We start from the raw sequence: 23,111 nt of genomic DNA on the forward strand, positions 1-23,111 counted from the left end.
TTGTGAACTGTAACTATACATTTAAATGGTAATCTTACTATGGATGAAATTTTTTACTGTTGGTTATTGTGTTTTTTATCTTTGTAGGAAAAGAAACAATTCCTTAATTATCTAAAATAATTTAGTAAGAAAAAAATAAATCCTGAAATTCTATTGATGCTAGAGAGAAAGTTGGCCAGTAATTAAGTAGAAAAATATTTAGACGCACCAGTGGAGATACATAAAACTTTGAATAATTTAAGAAACGATTAATCCCATTATTTTTCAATGATGTGTGAACACTAATGCAAGTTTCAACAGTGAAACCATTTGCAACATAACTGAAAGATGGCAAAGGGTCCTTGGTCCATTATAACTGTTCCATTTATTTTAGCAAATATCCATCTGCATTAAGTTGGCCAAACAAACAGATGGTCTAGCCATGGGATCACCACTCTCTCCAATCCTAGCAGACAATTTCATGGAAGACTTTGAAGAAAGAGCCCTTTATCCATACAGATAAAACCAAGTTCTTACAGACGTTATGTCAATGACACCTTCGTTATTTGGCCCCACAGTCATGAAAACTTACCAGCCTTCTAAGAAAGTCTCAATTCTGTAGACAAAAGAATCCACTTCACTATGGAAATAGAGGAACAAAACAGTCTACCATTTCTTGACATAATCATCAGCAAACAAGCAAGACAAATAACCACAACTGTATACAGAAAACCCACTGGCATGGATAGATACCTACACTTCCAGTCCTATCATCCAACCTTGATAAAACGTGGTATAATCTAATGCCTAAATATGAGAGCAGAAAACATTTGTGATAAGACATCCATTGAAGCAGAATGCCAAAATATCATAGAGAGTTTTAATCAGAATGGTTACACCTCTTCCTTCATCAAAAATGCCTTGAAGAAGACCATGACAGAAAGGAAAGACCAGAAAGTTACCACCACTACCACCATTTGCCTACCATACCTGCAAAATTTCAGTAAAAAACTCTAATGCATAGCCAAAAATTCAACATAGAAGTCCAGTGAAAGTCCTACAATATCTTAAGGTCCATTCTGGTAAAAAACAATCAGCAACCTACCAAAGAGAATCTTAAAAACATCATCTATGAAATTCCATGTTGCTGCAAAGATACATACATTGAAGAAGTGGGAAGAAAATTCACAACAAGAATAAGAGAACATAAAGATAGTACAAGACTCATGAAAATACAAAATTCAGCCATTGCAGAACATGCCACATCAACTGGACACAGAGTAAACTAGGAGAAAACTAGAATCATTGACACAAACAAATTATGGAAGACAAGAAAAATCAAAGAATCATTTTATATTAACACTATTAAACCTTCACTAAACAGAGATTCTGTATTAAAGGTGAGTAACCTGTGGCTACCATTGGTTGAATCTACAGGAAATCTATCCTCCAATCAGAAACAGTGATAATCCAACCAATCATAACATGCTCTCCACAATCCACCAGGACATTATAAAAGACCTACAGCACCTACACACACACACTGACTTGAAGACAAAAGGCAGAAGACTTTCGAAACATCTTTCTCTACACTTGTGTCTCCACAACAGGCAGTTGCCGTCCATTCTACAAAGTTTCATCACTAAAACAGTGGTTGTTGGGGTGCTTTATGCTACTAACTTTCAACATCCACCTCTTAATGTCCTTCCACACTGTTTCATGTTATTAATTATTGACCACAGAGGTGTCTTATCAGATGAGTTTTAAGATCATGGATCAAAGTAGAAAATAGGTATAACTCAAGAAGTGGCTCTTCATAACAATATGAGAGTGACTATTGTTGTATCAACTTCACCTGAATTTATTTATGATTGCAAAAGTGGTAGCTATTTTTTATTCTTCTCCGTATTCATTCATAGAGTGGTAGCACACTCTCCAAGATATATACAAGTCTCTTTATGCCCTCTCTCCACACTGTGTGTATGTTGTGTTATAGAAAATTTAATATGTGTGCATGTGTGTTTCCTTGTAGTAAAGCCAAATGAAACATATGCTTTTTCACTTGGGGGAATCAAACTACAGATTTTAGCAATGCAAATCCAAACACTTACCACTGTACCACTGAAGGATGAAAAATATATATGAATGGAGTTAATATTAACTTACATCAGTGATAATAAATGCTCATTAACACAAATAATGGATGGTGATTGAGAAGTTATTGCTCCCTGATCCAAACTATCAACCTACAAAGTTTAGTTAAGATTGACCAAGTGACCTAGATGTAGTTAGATAAGGGATAAACAGACAGACATAAAGTTTTTGGGCTTTATATACATATATATATACGATATCTAAAACTAAGTTTGTGTCTGTTTGTCCACACCTTTTAGTCCCTATAATAGTAAGCCTATAAGGATACAAAATCAGCATACTTAAGATTAATGCCAGTGAAGTCACATTTTTTAGTGTCAGTGAGAACTTGGTAATGTAATTTTTCCACAGAAAATGGACTAGATTACTGATCTGATTTAATTGGAAATGTTGTCAAAAAATGTATGTGTATTTTATAAAGTTATTTTGCCATTGTAGTGTCACAATAAAAATCCATCAAACACTGTTATATATACTGACAAACAAGACAACCTTTTTTATAGAACAGACAAGTTAAATCTGAAAAATTCTACAAAAATAAACTGGTTTGAAGTTAGATATGATAAACATTTCTGATAGTGATTATGTAACTCAGAGTAAAATGTCAATAAAAGGAAAAAACAATTCTGACTACCACTGACATGCAGCAAAATGTATGCAATAAATGCAACAGAGCAAGACTCCAGAATATAGAGAAAACACCTTAACAGTCAATAAAAACCTGCTCATTGTTAAGTCCAGACTGAGCAAGAGTGGTAACTTCACAGAGATGGTGACCACATCCTATATGCAGAGCACCATTCTCACAAACATCAATAACACACATTTGCTTGATTCTTTCAGCTTAAAAATAGGTGATCATCAGGTTATGCCTGGGCAATGCCAGGTGAGGAAGACCAGTATATATATACACACACACACACATATTGAGATTTAAGGGTTTTTTTGTTTTTGGTGTAAGGACATGGTGCAATTTATGAATGTAGTTCACATAACTCACATCTAAGATAATAAATGCTCAATGACACCAAAAATGAGGTGTGATACCCTCATCCTCCATTAACATGCTCTTTGTTCCAAACTGTCATCCCACAAAGATTGGTTGGGACTGACCCAACAACCTAGCAACAGTTAGATGAGAGACAAACAGACAGACATAGATTTTTGTGTTTTATATATAGAAAGATTTAAGCAGTCTTTGTGATGAAGAAATAAAGGTGAAATGGGTAGCTAGTACTTAGTTCAGCATAACACTCTGGAAAATATATTGGAGGACTAACCTGTAAAGGTAATATAGATGAAAAGGAATGCTTTGAAAGACTTCCACCTCTAAGTGAACTCGCACTAGTTTTGCATAAGTTTATTTACTATCTGCCAGGATTGCAAGGAATGCAACATAACTGGTTTGTGGTCCTAACACAATGGTTGTCAGAGAGAGTGATATCTGACCAAAGGAAGATGAAATTTGTCATTTCCAAGCCTGACTCTCTCTTTAGTGTTGGTTTTATTTTGATGATATAGAAATATTCCTTTTTCTTGCATTCTAAAATTTATCCAAGTTGACAAGTCTGTAACTGCTCCCACCTATTTTATGTCCCCTGAACATATCATTATCTACCAGGGCAAATTATATATGTAAAAATGGCTGGTATGGGTAGAGAAGGCACTATGTAGAGGAGAGAACAATGATGTTTCGAACTTCTTTGGTCATCATCAGGGCAGAATTCTGTGTTTTCATCATTATTGTGGAGCATTTATTTTCTCTTGTTCTTGCTTTAAAATGTCCAACACTTTCTCTGACACAGATTTGTTAAAAAAAAAAAATTCATATATGATGTTTATCTGTTTGTCATCAGATGTCCTTTGTTTAGTTTTCATAAAAAGATAGATCTCATTGTTCTGCAAGATTTACCACAGACAATAATGCTCAACATTTGATATTCTTACTTAGGTTTTGCACATAAAATAAATAGTGTTGGTAATATTTCCCTTCTCTGTGCTCTCTATTTGAATTATTATGTTCCCTAAGCTATTCATGACAAAACTAGAAGGGTACATACCCATTCTCTTTAAACCAATATATAATGTATTAGCATTCAGTTTTTATGGAATTGTCATCACTGAATTAGCATTAAACCTATACATAAGTCCACTAGATAACAGGATATTTGCTCAATATGTTCATTAGAGAGTAATCGTAAATCTCTTACTAACTGTATTAATGTAAAATGAAGAAACATGACTGGACACAAAATTTAAGGGAAAATTAACAACCTTTTTCAGAATGCTAAAAATAAACACTGTGTGTGTGCATGCTGTTACTTACACAGAACAATCACTTGTACTGAATCTTTATATGAAACTGTTCAAGATGAATATATGTACCAGACTGGACTAACCAAGCAAAGTGCCAGATAAGACTGAATAAACGTTCTTGAACATATAAGAATCCTCACATTTATCCAAGATGACTTAGTGCTGCCCAAGTGGCTGGTAATTCTCATTACAGTATAAGTGGGGTCATAACCTCTAGGCATCACTTGAATAGCCATTCAAAAAAATACTACTATCAACATTCTTACACAAAATATCATATTAAGCAATGGTTTCCTGTTATCATTTGGGAATAACAAAAGAACAATGGTAGTTTGGAATAAAAGCAGGAACTTAATTGTATTTCCAAAAAGTTATGCCTGCAGATATGAAGGAAAAAAGAATAAATGCTATAATATTACAAGATAAAAACACAATATATTAAAATACCACACCATGAATAGAGTTATGGATTGAGGGAGACAAAGAACATAAAAGTTTAAAGAAGAAGGCCTGCAGTGTTTTATGTAGATGTGCAAAACTGGTCCAGCAGATCATTTAGGACACACAAATAAATTATAAGGACATATCACAACCTAATTTGAGGTAAAGGACTTATTCATAGAATAAACAGAACTGGAAGATTGGTCGTTATTGGTGTTTTTCAGAGGAGCAGTTGTAAAATTAAAATTTGTGTTTTTATTTGAAAAAAAAAGTTCAACAAAAAATTTATAAATTGGCCTTTATTTGTTTGAAAAAAAGAACATTAGTGTACTGAAAATAGGAGAATATAATTACCCCTAAAAGTTTGTTAATTATCTCTTACTGACCTGATAAAAACTTCAGTGAATCAACACATCTTTACCATCTCAGTATGCAGAGAAAACATAAGTGCTGACCTGATCTCAGGCAAAGAATGAATGAACTGCAAACGAAAATCTTATTTAAGGCTGCAAATGATCAATAAAATTACAAAAAAAATATAAATTTGAATTACTAAATTAAATAAGTAGGGTGAGCTTTACTAGATGATTTTCAAAACTCATTCATCATTGGAGCTATTTTTACCACTGAAATATTTCTAATAGGATATCTAATTTAATTAGAAAAGGAATAAAAGCAAGGTTTGAGAAATCAGTCTATACATTTGACTTCTTTTGCATGCAAATGTTCAAACCTTGACAAAAAAAACTCAGAAATTTTCAAAGACAGAGTTTAATAACCAATTTTCAGAATGATTTCAGAAAGAGGTTATCTTCTTTTTTACAGGTTGAAGATGCTCCAGCTTGTCTGTCTCTCATTTTCAGAAAAAAAAGATAAAAAACTTTGATAAGGACATAGGCACCACAGAAAAGGGAGTTAAAGAATTGGTAGTGATAAACAAAAAGTAGAAGATGTGCATTCTTCTGACTGAAGAAATATATGACGATTCACATGTGGATGTGAAATTAATACATCAACATTAGCCTCAATTCACACGACACAATAAAAATATTATGTGTGTCCCACAAAGTGTTTATTTAATGTTATAACATGAAGTTGACAATTCACATAAACTAAAAATACAACATATATGGGCTAAGAGATAAGAACAGTGTTTAATGATTCTACACTGTAAAATGAATACAGATTTCTCAATAGTACTAGAACCCTGACAAGCACCTGTAATATGCAGTGTTATAAAGACAACTGTCATACTCACATTATTCTTTATATACCCTCACTTACATGTTTATACATTGTAATTTAGCATATACAGATGTCACATGTTTACAATATCTTACACATACCTCTGTAAGGAATAAGACAACAATAAATGCATTGTAAAAGATGACGTTCAATGGCCATCATCACCATGCAACTGACTATTAAGTTATGACATCATAGTTTGTACTAATGGCTTAGACCTAGGAGAAGATAATTGTCCATAAAATAAATGTTTTGTTGTTCTTCAAAATTTGTAGTGCATTCTGAAGTGATTGATACATTTGGATAATGAAGTTAAAGAATCTAAATTTACTTAGTATAAAACAAAGCAGTTCTTGTACTGTTAATTCTGATGAAGCTGCATTGATGAAACAATTGCAGAAACAAAAAGTTCGCATTATCTAGAAATAAATATAATTTTTCTAACTTTTTTGCCATAAGATTAATAGCCAAGTGATCATGCGAATTATTTATGAGAATAATAATGAGCAATATGTGAAGAATAATTATTTGACAAAGATGCTCCCCTATTAAATAATAAATAATGCTTAATTTGTTCTTCACAAATATTACTCTATACTTATGATCATATGCTCCAATAACAGTCATTTGGTCAAAAAGTTGTCAATCATCTTTCTTCAAAAATATATATGCACAACTTTTCCCAACATTTATAATTTTACAACAATTCTGCTGAAGAACACAGATGAATATATTCTTCCAAAAGTTATATTTACTAACCTTCAAATCCTTTTCAACCTTTCAAAAACATCTCTTGCATGCAGTTTATCTACGTTTCTAACAATTCAAATATTTAAATTACCTCCTGTTCTGCTACCTTCTGGAGAAAAACAAAAGGTCTGATACCTTAAGTTAACTTATTCCTTACCTGAAAATGTATTTTAGATAGATACCTCTCTGTATCACTAAAAGCTATCATCTTGAACATGCTGCCATGCAATTACCTAAACAAGCCTTAAACAAAGGTTCTATCCCAACATTTGCATGTATATTATGCCAGCCTATGATATGATTGTCATTAGCCTATAGTTTTTTATTAATAGAAGAATGACATCTTTCATGAGCAATAATTCCCTGAAGCACTAGCACAGTTTCATTCTTGACAAGGCAAACCTAATGTACTAGAAGTGGGTAGGAAGGGTGAAAAGTGATGCAGAGAGGTGAGTATCCATTTAAAATACATTTTCAAGTAAGGAAAATGTTAACTTTGATACTTACCCCTATGCATTACCAAGAATTAAAATATTTTGCTAGGTGTTAACATGTTGCTAAGGTAGGTGGTATGGCAGATTACTCAACTATCCATTGCTGTACAAGCTGACAGCTGAGAATAAATGTATAGTATGACTAAGGATATAAGTCAGACCATTCCATGTTGTGAAAATATTTATATGAGTTACTCAACACAAAATCCACATGCAAGGAGTAGCATCCCAGACCTTTATCTTAAGGTGATGTCAAGACATACCAGGTAATATCAAAGCCCAACTTCCCAAATGAGGGAGAACATCAACCTTGTCATGAGTGGAATAGCACTGCCACACCAGGAACTCTCAGTATCAACTTTCCTAGCAGCTTGGAACTGTAGAAGCAAGAATTTTCATGTATTCTACTACTTTACTAGAAGAAATGATGGTGAGAAATGCACATAGTAGAGAACATCATAGAGGGACATGGACCAGTGATATCAGGCACAGTAATCTAAAATTAAGTCCTGCACTGACAGACAGTTAAATGGATTCCTGCAACTATAGACACAGGTGGATGAGCATTACACTTTTTGTATACCCTACACTTTATGTGGATTTTTGGAAAATATTTCATGCTAGGCAATACTGACCATGTGATGAGTTCCATTTTCTCCACAATATGGATATTTATGCATGTTGAGTAAGATCTTTACAAGACCTGAAAAAGAAACAAATCAATACCAGATGGTGGTGAATAGTAACCAGAGGAAGAGGAAAGCTGGGTAGGTGAAAACTCTCTGTGATCCAAGTAATGGGACACAAATCTGTTAGGGTTTTTCATATTCCACCTTCAAGTTTGCATGTAAGAGACAATGATGGCTTGGGACAAGAAAAGCTATGAGATAGAGAACAGACTGCAAAGAACATAGTAAATGATCTGGATCAGAATGAGCAGACAGGGAGGAAGAGGGAAGGCAGAAAACATCTAATTACCCTCCTAAACCACCCATATTTTTGGAGAGTTGGGGAAAAAGATAAACCTATCCCTGTGGTAAATTGTGTAGGTGGAGGCCAAAACAAAAGTAAGTCATGGCAAGGAACAATGTGAATAAATATGTCCAGAGTATATAAAGAGGTATCACCAGAACAGTCACAAAGCTTTATAAGTCAGGGCTGGCTGCAATGTATAGAATTGTATATCAAATGAGTGCAAACATAAAGTGGAGGAGAGATGTAAAAGCAATGGTTGGATGGTCACAGTGGGAACAAATATACTGAAAACACTATGGAAAGAAACCAGACCTAAGTAAGAAAGTCCATACACTTCCAAATCCTGAGCTTTAGAGACATAGTGGTTGTGGAACCAAAACCAAAAGTTTGGAGCTAGGAAACAGAAATCCCAAAAGTGGGTGCTTTACTGTCAAATGTTAAGAAGAAAAACCAAGAAAGATGTCAAAATAGATCATAAGAAAACCAGACAGATGAGTCAGACAATGATAGGAGGCATATAGTAACCACCTGATTAAAGACAGAGAAGCAAAGAAACATCACCCCTGTAGATTTAAAAAATGGACCAGGCATTCAGCACTACATCGCATTGGAACAAAGACAGTGGAAAGGTGGCCATAGAATTAGTGTTAAGCACAAAGTCAACACTAAATTCCACTTGCACTTTCCTCTTCATGGGCATGAAAACCCATATATGTAAATAGAAGGAACCAACAAATTGAATTCTGAGTCTCAAAGGCTCTAAACAGATGCAAATATGAGTTAAATGGAAGATAATGGATGTATAGGGTCCTGTGAGATTAACCAAGTCACTGTAACCACTATAGGTTAAAAAACAATAGTGTATCTCTTGTGATATCTACATTGACAGGGTAGAAATTACTGAAATCAACAAGTGTGGGTGCATCCAAGAGAAATTAACAAGAAGAAAAATTGCCAAAAAGACTGATGATGTAGGAAACAAAGGAGACACAAAAGCCCAATTTCAAAAGCAATGTTTTAAGACAAAGAAGTAGATCATGCCTACCATGCCTACAAATTGAAAGAGACCTCTAGGTGAAGGAAAAACAGGATGGTGGGGGCAAAGCTGAAATGGAGAGCTGAACCAGCCAACTCAAACAAGATGAGACTTTTAAAGCAAAAATGAGGCAACAACAAAAGAAGCATGTTAGGAGGGACAATTAAAGGTCAAGTGTCTATAAAATAGTGAAATAATAGGCTTCAAGAAAATAACCTAAAAAAAAGAAACTTCACAGCTGCATGGGAATAATCAAAAGACAGATGTAAAACATCAAAATGGGGTGGAGGAATTGTTCTAGAACATTTGAAATCAGAAGAGGTGGAAAGTTGGAGTACATGAAAAACTCCTAAGAAAAGTCCCTGACTAACTCAAAAGGATGTAATAAAAGAAGTACACTTGTGGATAAAGTGGGAAAGCAAAGATACCACCTCCAAAAAAATTCATGACAGCCAGCCCTCAAAAAAGGCAGCCATGGATAATAACAAGAGAAAAAGGAATGGAAGAGAGAACAACTCCTTGAGACTGTACACAATGAGAAAACCCGGTATATCCCATTGCTTCCAAGAGTTTGCTTATTTATTATTCTTCATCAAGTATAAAACTACACAATGGGCTACTTCTGCTCTGCCTACCATGAGTATTGAAACCCAGATTCTAGCATTGTATACCTGCAAACATACCACTGTGTCACTGAGCAGTAGTCCCAAGGAAAAGAAATGAAAGTGTGCAGAGATGGATTGCTGAGGAGTCTTAACGGTTCTAAATGCCAACATATATGAAGTATCTCTCAAAACAACAACAAAAAAAAAAAAAAAAAAGACAAGGGTCCTGGAAAAAATTCCTGGGCACACAGAAGTACAAAGCCAGTAAAAGTTAAACAGAATATAATTAATATGATATTTCTAAATGATACATTTAAAATTTAATATAATTCATTTGTATAATGACAAAAATTAAGGAAGACTACATGATGAGAATGGTAATGAAAGGCTAAGATGGTAAACATAAAAATACAGAACAAATCTAAATGAAAAAATTTTTTTACGACAAGCAGTGATAAAGAAACAATGAGTCTGTTTTCAGGTAGGTAGCAGTACTCATGGGGATTACGGCCCTTGGAGGATGTGTTGCCTTGGTAGAGGTCCATAATCTAATGATAAGTACATCATAGACTGACACAATACATATTGACACATCTAGAAGCAAAGGCTTTTTTTCAAGCTTCATAGCATATGCAAGATCTATGCAACAGTGCTTTTGAAGTAATCACTGATGGTGGTGCAGAGATGCAAGCAGTACTTCTGAAGCATCTTTCATTGTTAAAGTTTTTACAACAGGTATTTCACAAATAATCAGTCCTTAAAAATCTCAAGCTTGGCAATTTATTTTCTGTTGGAATGGGAAAAATAGTATGCACAAATTACTCTGAATGGGGTCTCACTACAAATCATAAAATAAAATGTATCTTAAATTCAACTCTGTGCCTTTACATATGCAGTTACAAGCATATTAATGTTGCACACACTAGGTATTGCTGCTAAACTGAATGCATAGGTTATTTGCTTGAATACAACCCTGCAGTGCTATTTCTTGTAATTTTGTTTTGGGAAATTTGAAACATTGATATATTTTTAATTCATTTATTTTTACTCTTAAATAAAGTAGATTACACAATAATATTAAATTGTCCATTTCGACATTATAACGTAAGCCTAAGAATAAAAGTCAAGAACTAAAAATTACAAAAGTTTACAAGTGTGCTTATGTTGGTTTTACGCATAACACAACACTATAAATGACATTAGTGCACGTTTAATTTGAAGTTTAACGAGGACACTGCTTGTTTTGTTTGTTTTTTGGAATTTCGCACAAAGCAACTCGAGGGTTATCTGTGCTAGCCGTCCCTAATTTAGCAGTGTAAGACTAGAGGGAAGGCAGCTAGTCATCACCACCCACCGCCAACTCTTGGGCTACTCTTTTACCAACGAATAGTGGGATTGACCGTCACGTTATAACGCCCCCACGGCTGGGAGGGCGAGCATGTTTTGGCGCGAACCCGCGACCCTCAGATTACGAAGCGCACGCCTTAACGCGCTAGGCCATGCCAGGCCTGTAAGAGGACACTGCTCAACATGTCACAGTAATTCAACAAACTGAACACGTTAAATTATTACATTATAAATTCGCCTAATATTTTACAATGCAACTAAATCTTAAAATTCAAACTTAAAGCTCTTATTATTTCCTACAAATACTTAGTTTTACTAATCATATCACTTTTTCAAACTTATGTTAACGTTACCTGGTAAACCGATCTTTCACAAACGCGTTAAATGTTGCCTAGTTACCATAATCAATAGTTGTTGCGTCCTCTATCAAATATAATCGTAAATAGCTATGATATATAAATACAAATGTTTTTTAAATTCAATTTACACCAGTGGCGGAGCCAAGGAATGGCTCTGGGGGGAAGGCTTGAACCCCAAAATGAGCCAAGTCCCTTCAGCCCCCAATATTGTTACCTAAATATATTCATAAAATATGGAAAACAAAATCGTCGTTGTTGCTTAACAATTAACATCAAAGAGACATAGCTCTCATTAAGACGAAAGTATGTGTCATGCGTCCCATAGCAACGTTTTATATGCACTGAAACTCATGCGCTGTATTGCATTCAAATACAAATACGTTGATTTCAAGTTACAACAGATCATCAGGAATTTTACTTGATAAACCAAAGGTTTCACAATTAATACCCATTAATTTCATTTATCTTTTATTGAAAAGTAAAACATAGTATGCATGTATAAGTATATTGTGTATAGGTCAAAACTATGAAGCATTCAGCCAGTGTTGTGTTCTCTGTGAGATCATTTTGCATTGTGTATCAGCCATCCAAAATTGAATTGATGATTGTGGCATACACTTAAAAGTGTGACTTACAATCCAATGAATGTTACACTTATGATTAGATTATAACCTTACTTGTTAACTGATCAAATAATATTTTAAAACAATTTTAGAATGAATTTTGAAATTGTCATTGGGCTATTTAGAAGTGCCTAATTTAATGTGATGTAGTAGTTATATTACTGTAACAGGTGCTTGTCACTCTTATGATAATAAGAACAATATCGCAATCACAGTTTGGCCTGTATGAATAATGTATACATATACGCATATTTTCATAAACAGATTATTTCTAATTTGTAATAATGAATTATTAATCATAGTATGAGTTTCCAATGAAAACTACATCGAAAACGCAGTTCAAAATATCACACCTTTCTGAAATGTACTTTGGTATTTACATTATTATAATTTACCATCTATACTTCATATTGATGGCATTTTGGGAAGCCCCTCCACACTTTACTTCAGCCCCCCAAACGAAAATATCCTGACGCCGCCACTGATTTACACACCAAATTAAATAAATTTAAAACGATATTGGCTGGTAGTTTTATTTGTTATTGTATACATACCCTTCCTTTATATATCAATTAATTCAATGTGTTTTTAATTTTTATTAGTTGAATAATAACTTCATAAATAATTTCAGAAGAGCAAAATCCGCGACATATTATATTAAAATACACAGAATTATGAACATAAGTAATCATTTCACTAAACAACGTTTTTTAAACACCGAATAAAATATTTGAAATCATATAAAAAAACAAAGCCTTAAAATATTCTATAAATATGGTTGAAGACATTAGCAGTTTTAAAAACCATTTTTTTTTTTTTTTTAACCAAATTCAAAACTTGATGATGGTCAGACTAAAACAAAATGCCGTTACAAACAGAAGAAAACAAAAAAAAGTTTATAAAACTGTAACAAGAAAAATACAAAGCAAAAACTATTTATTATCGCTCTTCACTCTACAGTTTATTTACGTCAAAAGAATTTCAGCTTGTAATTCATGAAAGGATACCTATACCTGTAAAATTGCGATATGAAAACACTTGTAAGGCATCACTGGATATTTTAAATGCCTCAGATAATTGTGTGTAATAAAGAGAAGTGTGATACAGTGATTGTTTGTTTGTTTTTGAATTTCGCACAAAGCTACTCGAGGGCTATCTGTGCTAGCCGTCCCTAAGTTAGTAGGGTAAGGCTAGAGGGAAGGCAGCTAGTCATCACCACTCACCGCCAACTCTTGGGCTACTCTTTTATCAATATTATAACGCTCCCACAGCTGAAAGGGCGAGCATGTTTGGCGCGACGGGGATGCGAACCCGCGACCTTCAGATTACGAGATCACGCCTTAACACGCTTAGCCATGCCGAGCCTGTGATACAGTGAAGATAGTGACAGAATTATATTACAAGAAATGATGATTACATAACGACGAAGATACATATTGAGAAACATTCTTCTGTATGTTTATACTGTAAAGAGCTGATGCTATCAAGGTAAGTAAAAAGGTTATGCAAGCTATGGATGCTGCATTAATGAAGTGGAACCAGGAATAATCTCTATAACCTTGAAGACACTGCAGTATGGACTAAAACTACGGATGATTGATAATTGTCGAGCTTGAAACTTCTGAAAAAGGAAACCAGCTGGCACTTTGATAAAGTATCAATAACACGAATGTGCGTATAGATACAAGTGAAGAGTCTAATGATTCACCATCTGTATCTGTAACCAATGAGTAAGCATATATGTTATAGTTGTTAGCTGTTACACACAATCATAATAGAATTGAACAATTAAGTATCTGAACTACTTAAAGATAGTTGTGCATGTTATTTGGCAGAATGTGAGGATACGAAAGAAAAACCGAATAAAACTTCATATAATGGCTGACATGTCAGCTCTCCTCTGCAAAAAAAAAAGTTGTTTCCGGACTCTGGATCGGTCAGTTCTGCTACTTCAACATGACCACCGAACTAATGAATCAAACAACTATTTCTCGCCTTAATACTTTGTAAGTAGTTTGATGTAGTTATTCCTAAATATAAGTTATCATATTGTAGACATTACAAGTAATTGTTTAAAAGGGCTGATGATAATGCTGAAACTGTAAGGCACAACACACTTAGTGGGTATAATGTAGGTTTGTGAGGCACAACACACTTAGTGGGTATAATGTGGCTCCATTGTGAGGCACTTAAAATAAATTATCTTGGCACAATGTAGTATTAGTGAGGCACCAACACAATTGGTGGGCACAATGTAGATTTCATTGAGGCATTACACACTTAGTGGGCACAATGTAGGTTAAAGTTATGGAGAAAAGCAGTCAAGGTACTATAAGTAGTTTAAGTATACATTAAGATAAATAAGTAAATACGACTAATGCTGATGTAGACATTACAACAACCAGAAGGGCTGATGATAATGCTGAAACTGTCAGGCACTACACACTTAGTGGGCACAATGTAGGTTTGTGAGGCACTACACACTTAGTGGGCACAATGTAGGTTTGTGAGGCACTACACACTTAGTTGGCACAATGTAGGTTTGTGAGGCACTACACACTTAGTGGGCACAATGTAGGTTTGTGAGGCACTACACACTTGGTGGGCACAATGTAGGTTTGTGAGGCACTACACACTTAGTGGGCACAATGTAGGTTTGTGAGGCACTACACACTTAGTTGGCACAATGTAGGTTTGTAAGGCACTACACACTTAGTGGGCACAATGTAGGTTTGTGAGGCACTACACACTTAGTGGGCACAATGTAGGTTTGTGAGGCACTACACACTTAGTGGGCACAATGTAGGATTGTGAGGCACTACACACTTAATGGGCACAATACCGTTTCTTCACGGTGAACTCGACGAGGTTTATAGATGCGTTAAATGAAACTGATAGAATATCTGGTTGGACCGACGCCCAGAAATTAGACATTTTGATACTAAGAACCTCAGGAGAAGCAAAACGTTTTATTAGAGCGTATGAAGAATTGCGTGAAACTGTAGATTTTTAGTTTTTAACACGTGAGTTAACAGAGGAATATAGCAAACGAGAAATGCCAAGGACAATCGTGACACAATTACGAAATATGACTAAACAAAGAGGTAAGTCTGTTAAAGTGCTTGAGCACAAGCTACAAGAGCTAGGTAACAGATTACATAGAGCTTATCCACACCAGATGAGATAATGATCCAAGATGCACTAAAGTCGGAGGACGAGCGAGGTTTGCTTAGTGATAGAGCTTGCAGTGATGTTAATGAAGCCAAAACCCCACGAGCAACCTTATTATATTAAGTCGAGGTAGCTGCTCGAGAAGAGATATGAGAACAACAGATATACAGGCATTAGCATTCTGTAATAAGAACGATCAGTATAAATAAAAATGAAAAAGCAAGCTGGCAAAGAAGATAAGATAAGCACGAAGACTGGCAACGTTTCAGATATGGAAGATCAGCCAAACAGCCAAAAAAACTGCCTAAAATCAAGATAAAAATGTGCATATATCTTTTTTTAATTGTGGTAGTAAAGGTCATAGAGCTCGAAACTGTAAATGCCTAAAGAAGGCTGAAAACAGAAAAGCCCCCAAAGGCTGGTAATTTTAAAGGAAATTTCTCTTAAAAAAAAAAAAAAGGACAATACTTTGGCAGTAGAAACAAAAACCGTTATTCCTGTCAGGATTAAGGAGCAAAATTAGATGTAGGTCCGACAGTGTGGAATAAAATCTTGAGCGTCTATAATGTTAATGAAGTGTAGAAATAGTAGATATGGAAATAGTAGGTATAGTAGAAATAGATGGTATGGAATGTCAATTATTGATTAACACAAGCCCTCGATATTCCTTATCAAATGTACAGCTTGTGCATAAAAACCTAACATTGTTGAGTAATGCTTGAAAGGAATTTTCTAAGAGTATTTTAATATCCATAACAAGACATTCTGTTAAAACACTAGCTAAATATAATGTACAAATAAGAATAGGAAATTTAGAGTTACAACAGACATTCTATATCTGTAAGTAGATAGATCTGGACACAGATGGTATTATAGAACATTTCTCTGGGGATTATGGTACCGAAATACTCCTTACCTCAGGTAAGCTACGTATAGAAATGGAAATCTTAAATTTTAAAGGGCTTGAATCTCCAAACTTATGGGCCAAAATTGAGACAAATGATGCCTTCCTGCTGACTAAAGATGATAGTCAGATATCTAACGCTAATAGTAGCAAGGCTACAAAGACCGACCATTTAAACACGAAAGTACTGAGTTCCCAAAGTGTAATGATACATAACAAAGTTGTAGAGGTAGGAATGAAAAGTATTTAAAAGAAAATCCAGTAAATAAGAATGGTTGCAGAAGTTCTAAGCCTAGTAGTAACAATAGTAACTAGAAAGTTTAGAGTAAAGTAAGTGACGATAAAGTAAGACAAAGTAAGATAGAGAATAAAACCTTTATACAGGGAAATAATGATCCAAACTCCTCAGATGAATCTACACTTATGAATAACGTAGGCAACAAAGCATCCCAACAGGAGTGTTTGAAAAAAAGAGTACCTGTAAGACCAGTTAAAATAACTGAAGTACCTGCAAAAAGTCAGTTTATCGTTGAAGCTAAAGTAGATTATTTTAAACATAATGAAGAAGCGTTGATCGAACCTATCGAGTTGGAAGAAACAGGAGTTTATATAATCCGTGATGACGAGAAAACCTACTTGGAGAGAAAATATATACATGTAAAAACGGATGGTATGGATTGAGAAAATTCTATGTAGAGGAACGAACAACGTTTCGACTTCTTCGGTCATTGTCAGGTTCACAGAAAGAGGTAACTGACCAATAGCTGACCATATGTTTGAAGAGGTTTGTGTAATTGAGTGTAAGAATGTAAAGGACGTGCTTAGATGTTTGATTATATTTATTAATATAGCTATAAAGCTGTTCCTTTGTATTGGTTTATTTTGGGTTTGACTTGTTGTATAAGTAAGGCTTCTTTAATTTTGCGTTTGTTTATGTTTGTTTTATTATTTAGTATTTGAGTGTTTTCTATGGTTATGTTGTGTTTATTTGATGTGCAGTGTTTAAAAACGTGTGAAGGTGACTTTTTGTGTTCTTTGAATCTGGTTTCCATTTTTCTACTTGTTTCTCCAACATAGAAGTCGTGGCAGTTATCAGATTGTATTTTATAAATAATGTTGGTGTGGTGTTTGTCAGCACAGTTGTTACATCGTATAGATCTTAGTTTTCTGCCTGGTTTTTGAATAAATTTGGTATTAACTGGAATGTCATATTTTGTTACTAGTTTTTGCCAAATGTTGATTATTTTTCTGCTCATGTCAGGAATATATGATATGCAGCCGTATATGATTTCGTGATTTTTTTAAATCGTGGGATGTATTTACTTTTGTTAGTTGATTTTGCCTTTTGTCTAGGTGTGTGTGTATAATGTTTTCTACGGTTTGTGGAGGAAACTTATTAATGTTGATAAAGTATTGTTTTATTTTGTCTACACCAAATTCAAGCCTAAAATAAACCAATACAAAGGAACACCTTTATACCTATATTAATAAATATAATCAAGTATCTAAGCACGCCCTCTACATTCCTACACTCAATTACACAAACCCCTTCAAACATGTGGTCAGCTACCGGTCAGTTACCTCTTTCTGTGAACCTGACAATGACCGAAGAAGTCGAAACGTTGTTCGCTCCTCTACATAGAATTTCCTTAACCCACACCAGTCGTTTTTTGCATATATAGGAGTTTATATAGCTACTTCTATTAGTAAAATGTCCGAGACAGACGCAGTGCTTATAAAGGTGTTAAATGTAACTAAAGAAAAAGTAATACTTCCTAAACATATAGTAGTAGGTAAGGGTTCTAGCAGAAAAACATTAGCTGCAGTTGGACAGCAATATTAGGAAACAGGCACAACAAAGTGAGATACAGTTGGACTCTGTCTCAGGAAATGTGAAGGAAGAACATAAACAAGATTTGATAACGTTTTTAGAAAATGTATAGAGATATATTTGTTGAAGAATGTGACCCAAATGGTCGTACAAATAAAGTTAAACATAGAATAGTGTTGAACGACAATAAACCTATAGAAATCTTAAAGAGTGCCAGAAAAGCACAAGGTTGTTTTAAAACAGTGTGTAAAAGAGATACTTGAACAAGGAGTAATAGACGACAGTAATAATCCGTATGCATCACCAGTCGTATTAGTTCCTAAAAAGGATGGAAAATTAAAATTCTGTGTGGATTTTAGAAAAATGAATGCACTAACAGTTAATGATATTTATCCATTACCTGATATACAAGATACCTTATACAGGTTAGATAATAGTAAATTATTTTTGCCTATGGATTTACAAAGTGAGTATTGGAAGGTAGAAATTGAAGAAGAAGACAAAGCTAAAATTGCTTTTGTTTTATTTTCAGGTGAATACCAGTTCAACAGAATGCCCTCTGGTTTATGTAATGTTCCTTCAACATTCCAGAGATTAATGAATGTTGTATTATCAGGTTTACAAGACTCAGAATATTTCTGGTACTTAGATGATGTTATAGTGTTCGCTGCAACTTCTAAAAAACACTTAGAAATATTAAAGCATGTATTTGATAGTTAACAAGAAGCAAATTTACTGCTTAAGACAAGTAAATGTTACTTCTTGAAAAACAAAGTAGAATATCTGGGTCATTTGGTAACCGCAGATGGTGTAAAACCTGACCCTAAAAATGTAAAGGTTTGTAAAAATTATTCAGTGCCGCAAACAGTAAAAGATGTTTGTGCATTTCTATGATCTTATGGAAGATTCATACTACATTGTGCATTGTTGGCAAAACCTTTAACTGAATTAATTAATAAAGAAACCAAATTTATTTGGACAGGTAAAAGTTTGTTTTGGAATTTCGCACAAAGCTACTCGAGGGCTATCTGTGCTAGCCGTCCCTAATTTAGCAGTGTAAGACTAGAGGGAAGGCAGCTAGTCATCACCACCCACCGCCAACTCTTGGGCTACTCTTTTACCAACGAATAGTGGGATTGACCGTCACATTATACGCCCCCACGGCTGGGAGGGCGAGCATGTTTAGCGCGACGCGGGCGCGAACCCGCGACCCTCGGATTACGAGTCGCACGCCTTACGCGCTAGGCCATGCCGGGCCGGTAAAAGACAAGAAACATTCGAGAAATTAAGAGACGCTTTATTAAAAGCACTTATTTTAAGTTATCTAAACTTCAGTACATAATTTATTATACGCATGTGCTTCACACTATGGTATAGAAGCAGTATTATGACAGTTAGATGAAAACTGAAAGGAACATCCTATTGCGTATCAGAGTGGACAGTTAGGAAAAACGGAAATAAATTACTAAGTCACAGAACGCTTTACCGTAGTGCATAGAATTGAAACTTTTTATTGTTATCTATACGGTAGGAAAGTCACCATCATTACAGATCATGCCTCATTACGATGATTAATGACATTAAAAGATCCTACTAGGTTAATCAGATGACTATGATTTTGGGCCCGGCATGGCCAAGCGCGTTAAGGAGTGCGACTCGTAATCCGAGGGTCGCGGGTTCGCATCCCCGTCGCGCCAAACATGCTTGCCCTTTCAGCCGTGGGGGCGTTAAAAAGTGACGGTCAATTCCACTATTCGTTGGTAAAAGAGTAGCCCAAGAGTTGGCGGTGGGTGGTGATGACTAGCTGCCTTCCCTCTAGTCTTACACTGCTAAATTAGGGACGGCTAGCACAGATAGCCCTCGAGTAGCTTTGTACGAAATTCAAAAACAAACAAAACAAAAAGACTATGATTTTGAAGTAATACATAGATCAGGCAGAAAACATTTTGATGTAAATGCTTTAAGCAGAATTAGAGAGGGAAGAACTGAAATAAAAAAAATATAAGAAAAACACACAATCAATAGAATTGGAGAAATTAGAACAGAAAATGAGGATGAAGTGGAAGTTAGTGCCTGTGTTCACCATTCATTCACTGCATCCTTACTTAAAATAAATAACAGTACAACAGGAAGTATTTGTTGAAGCTCCAACGGCTAAGCCTAACCAACCACTCGGCCTACTTTCGTTACAGTTGCACTGCCATACTTACGTTCTGCTTGCCGTTACGAGATGCCTTAAATATCATTTGAGCCGTATTTCAAGGTGTACTTGGTTTCTCTTTTCCAAAATCTTAATAATTTGTTTTTTTAACTCATTACTGTACTACTAGGAAGAATATTTTTTTGTTTTTTGTTGTTGTTGAATTTCGGACAAACTACTTAAGGGCTATCTGCGTTAGTTGTCCCTAATTTAGCAGTGTAAGACTAGAGGGAATGCAGCTAGTCATCGCCACCCTCCGCCAACTCTTGGGCTATTCTTTTATCAACTAATAGTGGGATTGACTGTCACATATAACGCCTCCATGGCTAAAAGGGCGAGCATGTTTGGTGCGACGGGGATTCGAACTCGCGACCTTCAGGTTACGAGTCGAATGCCTTAACCCACCAGGCCGTGCCGGGCCAGGAAGAATCAATCTGTTTTCACACATACGCTTAAGATTTACAGTTGTTAAGTTCATTCAGTATTCTCTAATGAACATGCGTCACTTTCAAGTCTTTATTTGCAAATAATGTTAATTAGTTTTGTTTTAGTGTCGATCTTAAAATATATTTCAACAAATTAGAACAAGTCTTTGCTCTACAGAAACATAGACTGCAGTTTGTGCATGGTTTCATTTTTAAGAAAACAATGAAATGAGAGTATGTATTTGTAGCTTTATGTCTGCAGGCTTTCAACACTGGAAACCAGCTTTCAATACCCGTGGTGAGAAGAGCACAGATAGCCCATTGTAGAGCTTAGTGCTTCATACGAGTCTGTTTTTTTTTAAATAGATTCTTGATGTTTGCAGCTTGCCACACCCTGGAATGGGAATACATGTCGCGATTTAACTTTTAAATAAAATAAATACATAGAGGGCGTGCTATGGCCAGGTGGTTTGTGCGCTCGAGTTATATTCAGATAGTTGCGGGTTCCAAATCTCGTCACATTAAACATTCTTGCCCTTTTAGCCGTGGGAGCGTTATAATGTTCCGCTCAACTCACTATTTGTTTGTAAAAGAGTAGCCCAAGAGTTGGCGCTTGGTGGTGATGGCAAGTTACCTTCCCTCTAGTCTTACGCTGCTAAATTAGGGACGGCTAGCGCAAATAGCCTTCGTGTAGCTTTGCGCAAAATTCAGAAACAAAGAAACAAATACATAAAAAAAATGTAGGACACAATTCACTCAAACCAAAGCACCTCTATATGACTTGATCTGGTTACCAAGCTCCGGCTTCTTTTTTAGCAGCACAAAGAATATAAAGGGTATCCCTAATTAACCAAAAACAAACAAACAATAGTTAATGATGTTTTGCTTCAGAACAAATATTATTGATTTTAACCCCAAAGAAAGTTTTTGAATTTTTTTGTTGACAATGACAATGTTCACGTTTATGAATACGGACTGGAGAAGAAAATTTGTGTCTAACATAAAAAAAACAACCAAAACAGTTGAGCTTAAGGGTTTGTGCTACGATTGTTTGGAAAGAGCTTTCCATTGTTTCTACAATAGAGAACGTTGAACATTAACCAACGAAAATATTTCAATGGCAGTTAATATGCAAATGTTTCCTGTGCTTATTCATCAATGGCAGTGTTTCATGTTCATGTTAGGGAAGGAAGTATTAACCGCCTTTTATAATAACACAAAATGGTGACTTCTAACATGTTTTATAACTTCAATCAGTTAACACCGAAGTCCAGTTGTGCGTGGGAGAGAAATTGCCTCCTTCTAAACCCACTTAAACTTTACCATTGTTGTTTACGGTAAGGTATACTAGAAACAAAAATAATTTTATTTTAGAAGAAATTATGAAGTGTAAAATCAGTAAAGTAAGCTTATAACTTTCTAAATTTCTTAAGTAACACAGTTTTCTAGGTTAATCTACCATTTGTTTTTTGCCAGAATGTCAAACGGTCTTAACTTAGTTTCAATCTGAACTATGCTAGTAAGAAATAGGCTACTGACAGTAAAAGTTGATTCCAAGTGGTTTGTTTGTTTTTGTTTTTGAATTTCGCACAAAGCTACTCGAGGGCTATCTGTTCTAGCCGTCCCTAATTTAGCAGTGTAAGACTAGAGGGAAGGCAGCTAGTCATCACCACCCACTGCCAACTCTTGGGCTACTCTTTTACCAACGAATAGTGGGATTGACCGTGAAATTATAACGCTCCAACGGCTGAAAGGGCGAGCATTTTTGTCGCGACGGGGATGCGAACCCGCGACCAGTGGACTTTAATTTGTGTATACATAAGGTCTATTAACAACAACAACAACAAATAGAAGCAGGATGTTTAACATCTCTATCTTTACATCTAATTAACATCACAGTAGACCTTAAATTGGCTTGAATGGTTATTCAACAGGTCAGTGAAACACGTTTTCTTTATCGAGTAAAAATATTTTTGTAACCAGTGCATTTGCTTTGCTTTGCTTTGATTTGGAATTTCGCACAAAGCTACTCGAGGGCTATCTGTGCTAGCCGTCCCTAATTAAGCAGTGTAAGACCAGAGGGAAGGCAGCTAGTCATCACCACCCACCGCCAACTCTTGGGCTACTCTTTTACCAACGAATAGTGGGATTGACCGTCACATTATAACGCCCCCACGGCTGGGAGGGCGAGCATGTTTGGCGCGACTCGGGCGCGAACCCGCGACCCTTAGATTACGAAGCGCAAGCCTTAACGCG

General features: G+C 35.3%; 1 protein-coding gene across 5 annotated transcripts in view; it reads right to left on the reverse strand.

The window, feature by feature from the left end:
* LOC143244331 (uncharacterized) overlaps positions 1-11,763 on the reverse strand; it is a 35,226-nt gene extending 23,463 nt beyond the window's left edge. For 3 of the 5 annotated variants that reach the window (XM_076488838.1, XM_076488819.1, XM_076488800.1), the window contains exon 1: positions 11,696-11,763. The gene's annotated coding sequence lies outside the window, so the exon portion shown is untranslated. Of the gene's footprint in view, positions 1-5,276; positions 5,375-11,695 lie in introns of those variants that run through there. The other 2 variants (XM_076488827.1, XM_076488809.1) reach the window with 1 other exon arrangement.
* Between the last annotated feature and the right edge of the window lie 11,348 nt (positions 11,764-23,111).

The sequence above is a fragment of the Tachypleus tridentatus genome, chromosome 1 (assembly GCF_004210375.1).
Source record: "Tachypleus tridentatus isolate NWPU-2018 chromosome 1, ASM421037v1, whole genome shotgun sequence".
Lineage (NCBI taxonomy): Eukaryota > Metazoa > Arthropoda > Merostomata > Xiphosura > Limulidae > Tachypleus > Tachypleus tridentatus.